Raw genomic sequence first — 10,229 nt, forward strand, 5'->3', positions numbered from 1 at the left:
TTCAAATGGTATATTTTCCCATGAGAATGCAAGAAGCAGAGAGTACTGACATGCAGAGAGAAAGAATGAAGTATTGACAGAGAAAGAAGCAGACACAAGAGACTTGAGTGTGTCCTGACAAATCTCTAGTTTCCAGATCTCATGGTAGCCACAGCCCACGAGCCATCTCTGTTTCCTGACAGTAAATTCCCCCACACCCTCCTGCTTTTTCTGCATAAGCATGCCTGATTTGATTTCTATTACTTGCAAGTAAAGGATATTGTCTAATACAATAAATTCCAAAGAGGCAAATTTTCTCTTCACATGAAGAACATCCAATAAATAATATAGCTATCCCCAAATGGAAAGAACTTCTCTTATCATTTTTAGATGTAGACAGCCCATCAGTATAGAAAAGAGACTTTATCTATTATAACAAATAGGCCCCTTCCCACTCCAAGATCCTCTGACAAATATCAGAAAAGTATGATTTGGAAAATAGAACTGTTTCATGATTTAGGAAATAAAAAGTAATGAGTCCCCAAGTGCTCAATAACACTCCAAAAGAGGATGTGCAAGAATGTATGATATTATGGTGGGGGGAGGCAGGTTCTAGATTTAGAATTTGTTAGAAATCCAGAACAAAACTTTGCGATTATTTATCTTTTATTAAATTAATGCACCCCAAAAAAGTCTAGAAGTTAAGTATCTGGGGTGTGAAATATAAGAACAAAATAGCAAAAAGGTAGCCTTTGAATGTACATTATTTTTTACTGGCTGAAATGAAAATTGAAAAAGATCTCAGAATAAATTTAGGTAAGGTTCTCTTAGTTTTGCTTTCCCTTCATATCACTGCCAACAATGCCCTCTAGTGGTGAATTAAGTAGGAACTGAAGAATGGAAAAGATGAAACCTAATTAAGCAGGCCTGTTAAACTCATTGGTAAGATTTTCATGAAAATATGAACTTTTACACTTCCAGTTGGTAACTGAATGTTATATTTGGCAAGAAAATGAATCCTTACAAAGTATCGCAACATATACCTTAAAGCACAAGCATTTCAGAGCCAATTTTCCCCTGTGGTTTTCCTGAACACATGCCAAGCAGCACATGAAAATAGCCATCTGTAATGTCTTACGGGGGCACTTCTGGGTCACAACTTCCACTGCGTACCTTAAAAGAAAGTAAAATGTACTTTCATTGAGGATGAAATCAATCTCCCAAATACTTCTGCTTTTAAACCCAATTACCTTCAAGAATTATAGCTTCAGATAACAATAATGACTCTTTACCACTTTCAAGATTGTATCTGAATTTTGAACTCATCAACCAGACAAAGTTCCCTTGCTTGAAAAATCTTCAAACTACAGCTCTGAACCACTGGGGTAAGCCAGTCAAAACAACAGTTACAGTTACAGGAATGAAATTTCTCCAACCTGGCTCAGCAAAGAGCTTCCCAAAGGAACTTCCACTGAAGGAAAAGAAAGGCAATGTACACTGCTCACTCCTCTCTAATTCAAACCAGCCAATTGCTGGCTCTAGTCTCTGGCTCAAGACTCCTTTTTCTCTGCATATTGTTCTTTTCTCTCCCCACCAAGCCTCCTTCCCTCAGACTTTCTACCCATCCTACATTCCCTTCAGCAACTGATTCTGTGTGTGATTTTGAGAGACACTTAGACCCTTTTGTGATAACTATATCTGCATGAGAATATTTGCTCTGAGTGACTTTGACTAAGGCATTAACCTACTACTCTGTTCTGGGATTTCATCTATTTAAATAGAAAACAACACATCCACAGATAGCTATGTCGTGAGTAGACAAGGGCCATTAATATTAATATTAATTCCCTTAGAGAGACTGAGATGACCACATTCTGTGAATACTAAACATTTCCTGTTTTTGCATTGCTAACATGGAATCCAAATACGAAATAACATGTCGGACTTTGAGGACTACCTGAGGACTTTGAAAAGGAAATGGTAGCGAGTTTATTGGGGAAGACAAACAGATCTCTGAGAACCACTAAACTGGGAGTGAGTTTCCCTTTTCTTTAAATCTACTTTCTCCCAGCCTGGACTCAAGGGCAACCTGAAATCCAGAAGCGTATAACAGGTGCCTACAGAAAGTGCTCCGAGAGAAGCCTTCTCTTTCTTGTCTGAGGAGCAGGAAATGGCCTATTATGGGTCAGAAAAATTGGGGGAAATCCTCTGGGTTTTTTTTTTCCCCTCTCTTGTCCTAGCCCCTGGCACAGAAGTAACAATACCTGAGCAAATGCCTAAAACTCAGAAGGAAAGGAACCCTTCTCCCTGGCCAGAGGAACCATAGATCCTAAAGTGTGAGAGAAATCCCTGGTGCCCTTTTCTCTCTGACCTCTCGCTACTTGGTCCCAGTACCAGACACAGTTGCAGAAAGTGCATAACCAGGGAAACTAAAGTTGTAGCTGTCAGTCAAAAGACCAGGAAGGTGATGCCTAGGAGCAGGAAAGATTCTCATGAAGAGAAGGAAGTTCAAGAAAGTGATCATAAAACTATGTATGAACTCCTGTGTCCATCTCTGAGCTGCACATGCATGGATCTGACCCTAAACAGCATACAGGAGGCACTGAGAACTGATTTACAGGGTGGACCACTACCTGAGTCTCACGCTGTTCTCTGGGTGTTAATATGCATGGGACAGACCCAAGTAGCAGAGCAAAAGCTTTGGAAACTGAACTGACTTTGGAATCACAGCCAACAGAAGGCAGAATAGGGAATTTGCAACTAAACCTAAGCTGCTTGATTGCCTGTTAAATGAATAAACGAACATTCTCCATAGGATTTAAACAAGACTGAGAGTCCTACAGCATAATATTCAAAATGTCCAGGATCAAATCCAAAATTACTCAACATATAAAGAACCAGAAAAATCTTGACATTTCTCGAGAAAAGACAGCCAATCAATAGCCATAAGTACAGATGTTGAAATTAGACTCTTAAATAGCTGTTAAAATCATTTACTTATTAGCAAAATCAGCTTGTATTATCCTCTTACTGTTTACCATACTTCTCCTTCAAATCACTACTCAAAGCTCCAACATTCAATGATCTTTTATTAATTGATATACATGTTCTTGCTAATTTAACTTAAAATCTTTTATTACTTACTGGGACACCTGGGTGGCTCAGTCAGTTAAACAGCCAACTCTTGATTTCAGCTTAAGTCATGATCTCAGGGTCGTGAGACCGAGCCCCATGTCGGGCTCCATGATCAGCATGGAGTCTGCTTGTCCCTCTCCCTGACCCTCCCCCAGCTCACATGTGTGCATTCTCTCTCTCTATCTCAAATAAATAAAAATTTTTTTATCACTTACTAATTATCTTTTCATGTCTCCTCACCTTTCTTTTTCTATGTATGTTATCCAAATATACGTTCTTATTTGATTTTGCCTAAACAATTGAAATAGCCTCAGCTCTTTCCTTACCTCATCTTTCCACACTTCTATTCATCCTACACCCAGTGGCTTCCTGAAGCACAGATTAGATCATACTTACTGACTGTCTATGAACCGGAGTTTATGCTAACCATGGGAGACAGATGTTATGGGAGTTCAGTACCTACCTTCATAAATTCAGGTCCAGAGGAAAAGACAACATGAAAACATATGATTATAATACACTGAAAAACTCCTACCACAGTTTTCTTATCTATAAAATAGAAACAATAATTGTACATACTTCCCAGAGTATGGCGAGGATTAAATGAATTATAGGTATAGCATGTAGTCTAGCATGTAGTCTAGAAGACAGTAATCATACAATAAACACTAGTCATTAATATAATTAACTACTAAGTGCCAAGTACAGTGTTATAAACTATGATTATTCTAATTTCAAGGGTAGTGAATTCAAGTGAATTAAATCAATTTTTCAAGCCACCCAATGAGTCAAGGAATCTTGAACAAAGCCAAAACTCTGAAGTCTGTTTACCCAGATCTCTCATAAGGGATTATGATTTTCCAAATAAAATAAACTATGTCCTTTTAATTTTATCATCCATTTCCAACATGCTTTTGAAGATGTTTCCAAGATGAATTTCAGCAGAAGATGATTCCCATTTTCTTCTCAATCATGCATTTTATACAGAGGAGCACAATGACATAATCTCCACATTCTATTTTACTATACTATGCCTTACAATTCTTGCCAACACTCACAACTCAGACGCTTTTTACTCTTCCAATAGTCATACATATTTATTGGCATAAAATGAAATCTCTTCTTCAACAAAATGAATTAGGAATATTATATATAAAAAATAATAGCTATAATGAAAGGGCAGACAGGAAAATAAGACCCAAAACTTCTAACACCCTGAGGATTTGAAAAATAAAATGACATTATGCTTTGCTTTTCTGAATCCCAAACATAATCTCTGGAGTGTCCCAAAGAAAGCCTGGAGGATATGGATGAGAATCAAAAACTATCATCCATTTCTAAACATGCCCAGAAAAATATGTTCTCTCCAAGCTGCCAAGATAAATGCAAAACAGAGGTTTTATTTTTTTTTATCCCACATTATGGCTTTTCAGACGTGTCCCAGAATAATTTTAAAAATAGACAGGCTGCCCTTATAAACAGGAATGCATAAGATTCTTGCAGTGCAGGAGGGGGTGAAAACAACAGAATGCAAAGACCTTGATCCTGAGATGAGCACCACACATAACCGGCTGTGGGATTCTGCACCACATACTGAATCATTTTGGAATGATTCAAAGCTATGGATTTAATGGATTCAAAGCTATGAATTTAATCGATTCAAAGCTATTAAAGTTAGGGGTAATGACATCTCTTCTTGCCTATCTCAGTCCGTTGTTACTAAGAATAATAACTAGCATTTGTGCAACAACCTAACGACTACCTTTTGCCTTACAAATACTACTTTATTTAGTTACTCCAACAACCCTGTGAACTGGCTATTACTACAACTACTACTACTACTGTCATTACATTCTTTTGACATATGAGGAAGCTGAAGTTCAAATAATATTTAACCAAGCTGCCTAAGGTCAGAGTGAGTGGTAAAGTGGGAATCAACCCACCTCTCCTAACTCTGTACCTTTGCTTGACCCACTGGATTATAGTTCTGTGAATGCAAGGACTTCTTATTATTATCATGTCCTCAGGGCTGAGCATCATCCCAGGTTCATATTACGCACTCAGTAAATATCTGATGAACTCAGGGGAACCAACATACCACTGTGGGAGGTTTAGTTCACCAAAGGTCAGCCAGATAGACATTAACTACTATAGGATATGAGGGAAGGTTTTAGATAAAAAAAATATTTCTATTAGTTAAATTTAAATTAAAATATCATACCTAAGGGATATATATCCTCTTCATGGCTTTTAGGCCTTCTGTTTGAAGGCACATTTGATTGGTTGTGAGGAACAAAAACCACTCAATGGAGAAAAGCAGATAAGTCTTCCTTCCAGAAGAATTTAAGATAATATCTGTAGATAATCTCCCATCCAGGAGGTGGAACTTAAATCCTCACAACCTTGAAGGTGGGTATGATAGTTAATTTTATATGTCACCTTGACTGAGTCACAGAGTGACCAGATATTTGGCCAAAGATTATTCTTAGTGTTTGTATGACGGTGTTTTTGGATGAGATCAACATTTAAATCAGTAGACTGAGTAGAGCAGATTGCTCTCCCTGATGTAGGTGCACCTCATCCAAACAATTAAAGGCTTGAATAGAACAAAAGAGCTGGCCATCCTTTGAGTAAGAGAAAAGACAGTCAACATCATTAGTCATTAGGGAAATGAAAATCAAAATCGCAATGAGATATCACTTCACATGCATTAGGATGGCTATAATAAAAAATGTAAATAACAAGAGTTGGAGAGGATGTGGATGAATTAAAACTCTCACATATCATTAGTGAGACTGTAAAATGGTGCAGCCACTGTGAAAAATAGTTTGGTGGTTCCCCAAAAAGCTAAATATAGAATTACCATAGGGCCCAGCAATTCCACTCCTAAGTATGTACCCAGAAGAACTGAAAACATATATTCAAACAAAAACTTGTACATGAATGTTCATAGAAGCATTATTTGTAATAGTCAAAAGGAAGATACAATCAAAATGCCATTAGCTGGTGAGGGGCAAACAAAATATTGTACAACTGATTAGTGGCTGGCAGCGGCTAGAGGAAAGGTGGCATGGAAAGTGGCTGCTAATAAGTATGGAATTCTTTTTGGAGTGGTGATATATTCTGGAATTAGATTATGTGGATGGTTGCGTAATTTTGTGAATATACAAAAGCTATCAATTTGTATACTTCAAAAGAGTGAATTTTATGGTATGTAAATTATATTTCAATTTTCAAAAATCACAGGACCAAAGAAAGGTTCATAATGATGTTCTAAGAGCCAGCATTATGAAGCAAGCAAGCAAGTAAGCAAGCAAGGCAATTAAAACCATAATAAAAGGAAATAAATGAGGAAAAATTAAATGAATGAAATAGAAAATAAACAGTAGGTAAAGGCAATTAAGTTTAGACTACTAATTGGGAAAAGGTGGTTTATTGACAAGAAAAAATTTATGAACATCCCACGAGGTTGATCAAGGAAGAAACAGACAACACAGAAATTAGCTGTATCAGAAATAAAACAGGAAATTCACTACATATCCTACAGATGTTAAAAAGGTAATAAAGGAAAATTATATAAAACTTTTGGCAACAAACAACTTATATAAAATGGACAACTTCCTTGAAAAACTCATATTATCAAAACTGATTCAAAAAGAAACAAAAAAATGTGAGCAGGCATAACTCTATTAAAGGAATTAAATTTATAATTAACCTTCCCACAAAGAAAATGCCAGATCCAGATGGCTTCACTGATGAAGTAATCATATTAAGATCTTCTAGAAAATGGAGAAGTTGGGAGCACTTCCCAACTCATTTTTGAGGTCAGCATTACCCTGAAACCAAAACCAGAAATATTGAAAGAAATTACTAATATGTCTTATGAACACAAATACAAAATTCTTTAGTAAGGTAATAGCAATCTAAATTCAGCAAATAGATCTGAAAAAGGCAATGACATCCCTCTCACCATTCCTATTTAACATTGTATTGAATATCCTAGCCCATATAATCAGGAAAGTAAAGGATACAAAAAGCATACAGATAGGAAAGGGTAAAGAAAATGAGTTTTGGGGGAATGGGGGTTTGTAAACAACATGGTCATCTCTTGTAGAAAATCTTAAGCAATCAACGAAAAAACTACTAGAACTAATAAGTGATCTTAGTAATGTCACAGAATATATATATATCAACTGCTATATACTAGCAATAAACAATTTGAAACTTAAAATTTTAAATATTTACAACAGTATTAAAAACATGAAATACTTGGGAATCAATAGAACAAAGATTGTGACACTGATATGAAAACTATAAAATATTTTTTTGAAAAATTAAAGAAGACCTAAACAAATTGAGAGACATATCATGTTCATGAATTGGAAGACACAATATTGTTGATGTGTCAAATCTCTCCAAATTGATTTGTGATTTTAATGCAATCCCAGTCAAAATCTTGGCTGATGTATATGGAAATGCAAAAGAACTAGATAGGCCAAGACAACTTTGAAAACAACAGCAAAGTTGGAGTGCTCATACTGCATGAATCTAAGACATACTATAAAGCTAGAATAATCAAGACAGTGTGGTGTGGCATAAGAAAGACATATAGACCATTGGGGTGCCTGGGTGGCTCAGTCAGTTAAGCATCTGACTCTTGGTTTCAGCTCAGCTTATGATCTCAGGATCGTAGGATTGAGCCACGCATCAAGACCCGTGTTGGGCTCCAAGCTTAGCACGGAGTCTGCTTAAAATTCTCTCCCTCTTCCCCTTCCCCACCCCCTCTCCCTGCTGTTCATGCTCTCTCTCTCTTAAAAAAGAAAAAGACATAGAGATCAACAAAACAGAATACAAAGTCTAGAAATTGACCTCTACATATATAGTTAATTTTTAACTTAGTTTCCAAAGTAATTGTGTGTGGAAAGGATAAGCTCTATAACAAATGACATTGAAGCAATTAGATATCCACGTGGAACAAATACAAACCTCAATTCTTTATGCCATATGTAAAAATGAACTCAAAATGAATCATAGACCTACAGATAAAAATAAAGACTACATGAGTATAAGAAGAAAAGTAGGAGAATATCATTTGACTTTGGGTTAAACAAATGTTTTTTAAATGTGACACAAAAAAGCATGAAAAAGAGAATTTTAAAATTGGTAAATTGGACTTTAGCAAAATTAAAAACCTTGTTATTTAAGCTGCCTTTGGTGCAGGTCATGATCTCTCAGGTTCCCCACTCAGTAGGGAGTCTGCTTCTCCCTCTCCCTTTCCCTCTGCCCCTCCCCCCACTAGTGCCCTCTCGGTCAAATAAATAAAAAAAATCTTTCAAAGGAAAAAAAATTTAAAAAAATAAAAGATGTTAAGAAAGTAGCTAGGCAAACCACAAACTGGGAGAAATGTTTGTAAAACATATACCTCATAAAAGACACATTCGGGATGTATAAAGAACTAGTATAAGTCAATAATAAAACAATCCAATTAGAAATATGGGCAATATCACTACCTACCTATTAAACCAACTAAAAAAAATTTAAAGGTGACAATACCAAAGGCTGACAAGGATGCAGGGAAACTGTATTTCTTATACATTGCTGCTGGGACTGTAAAATGGTACAGCCATTCTGGAAGTTTGGTAGGTTTTTGTGAAATTAAACATGTACTTACCATACAACTGAGAAATCGTACTCTAGGGCATTTATCCAAAAGAAAACCTGTGTTTACATAAAAACTTGGTCATGAATGTTCATAGCAGCTTTATAAGAAGCTAAACACTGGAACAGCCCAAATGTCTTTTCAATGAGTGAATGTTAAAACTGTGGTACCTCCTTCATACTAAGTGATACTACACAAGAATAAAAAAGAACCACCTACTGATAGGCACAACTTGAGTGAATCTCAGGTGAATTATGCTGAGTAAAAAAGCCCATCTCAAAGGGTTACATACTCTATGATTCTACTTATATAATATTCCCAAAATGATAACATTATGAAGGTAGAGAACAGACTCGTTGCTAGAAGACAGGGACAAAGGATGGGCCAGGGTGTAAATACAAACTGCATGAGGGAGTTCTTTTGTAGTGATAGAACAGTTCTGTACCTTGATTGTGGTGGTGATTACATGAATCTATGCATGGGATAAAATCACATAGAACTTCACACTCATGCGTATACACACACCCACATACCAAAAAAATAAAAATAAAAAATGCAGGTTTTTATGAAAAACCAAAACTGAATTAAGTCTGTTAATAGTAATATCAATGTGAATTTCCTGGTTTTGATCTGTGCTACAGGTATATAAGATGTCGCTGCTACAAAGCTGGGTGAGGGATACATTGGACTGATACTATTTTTGCAACATCCTATAAGCCTATAATTATTTCAAGATAAAAAGATGTTTTTTAACAATGAGAAAAGGTTCTGCACACTTCTCCAAAGAATATATATAAACAGCAAATAAGCACCTCACAAAATGTTCAACATCATTAGTTATCGGGAAAATGCAAATTTAACCACAATGAGATAACCACCATAAATGCACCGGGATAGCTAAAATTAGAAAGATAACAATACCAAGTATTGACAAGAATGTGGAAGTAACTTGATCTCTCATACACTGGGGAAGTATAACCATTTGGAAAACAGTTTGTCAATTTCTTATAAAGGTAGAAAAACAAAGGTAAGAACCATATGACCCAAATATCTAACTCATAGGTATTTACTCAAGAAAAATAAAATCTCTTTGACCTCGGCTGCAGCAATTTCTTACTAGACACATCTCCGGAGGCAAGGGAAACAAAAGCAAAAATAAACTATCGGGACCTCATCAAGATAAAAAGCCTCTGAACAGTGAAGGAAACAATCAACAAAGCTAAAAGGTAACCAATGGAATGGGAGAAGATATTTGCAAATGACATATCGGATTAGGGGTTAGTATCCAAAATCTATAAAGAATTTATCAAACCCAACACCCCAAAAATAATAATCCAGTTAAGAAATGGGCAGAAGACATGAACAGGCATTTCTCCAAAGAAGACATACAAACGGCTAACAGACACATGAAAAAATGCTCCACATCACTCATCATCAGGGAAACACAAATCAAAAC

Source organism: Callorhinus ursinus, unplaced genomic scaffold (genome assembly GCF_003265705.2).
Source record: "Callorhinus ursinus isolate GAN/ISIS: 27379988/994484 unplaced genomic scaffold, GSC_fseal_2.0 scaffold27, whole genome shotgun sequence".
Taxonomy (NCBI): domain Eukaryota; kingdom Metazoa; phylum Chordata; class Mammalia; order Carnivora; family Otariidae; genus Callorhinus; species Callorhinus ursinus.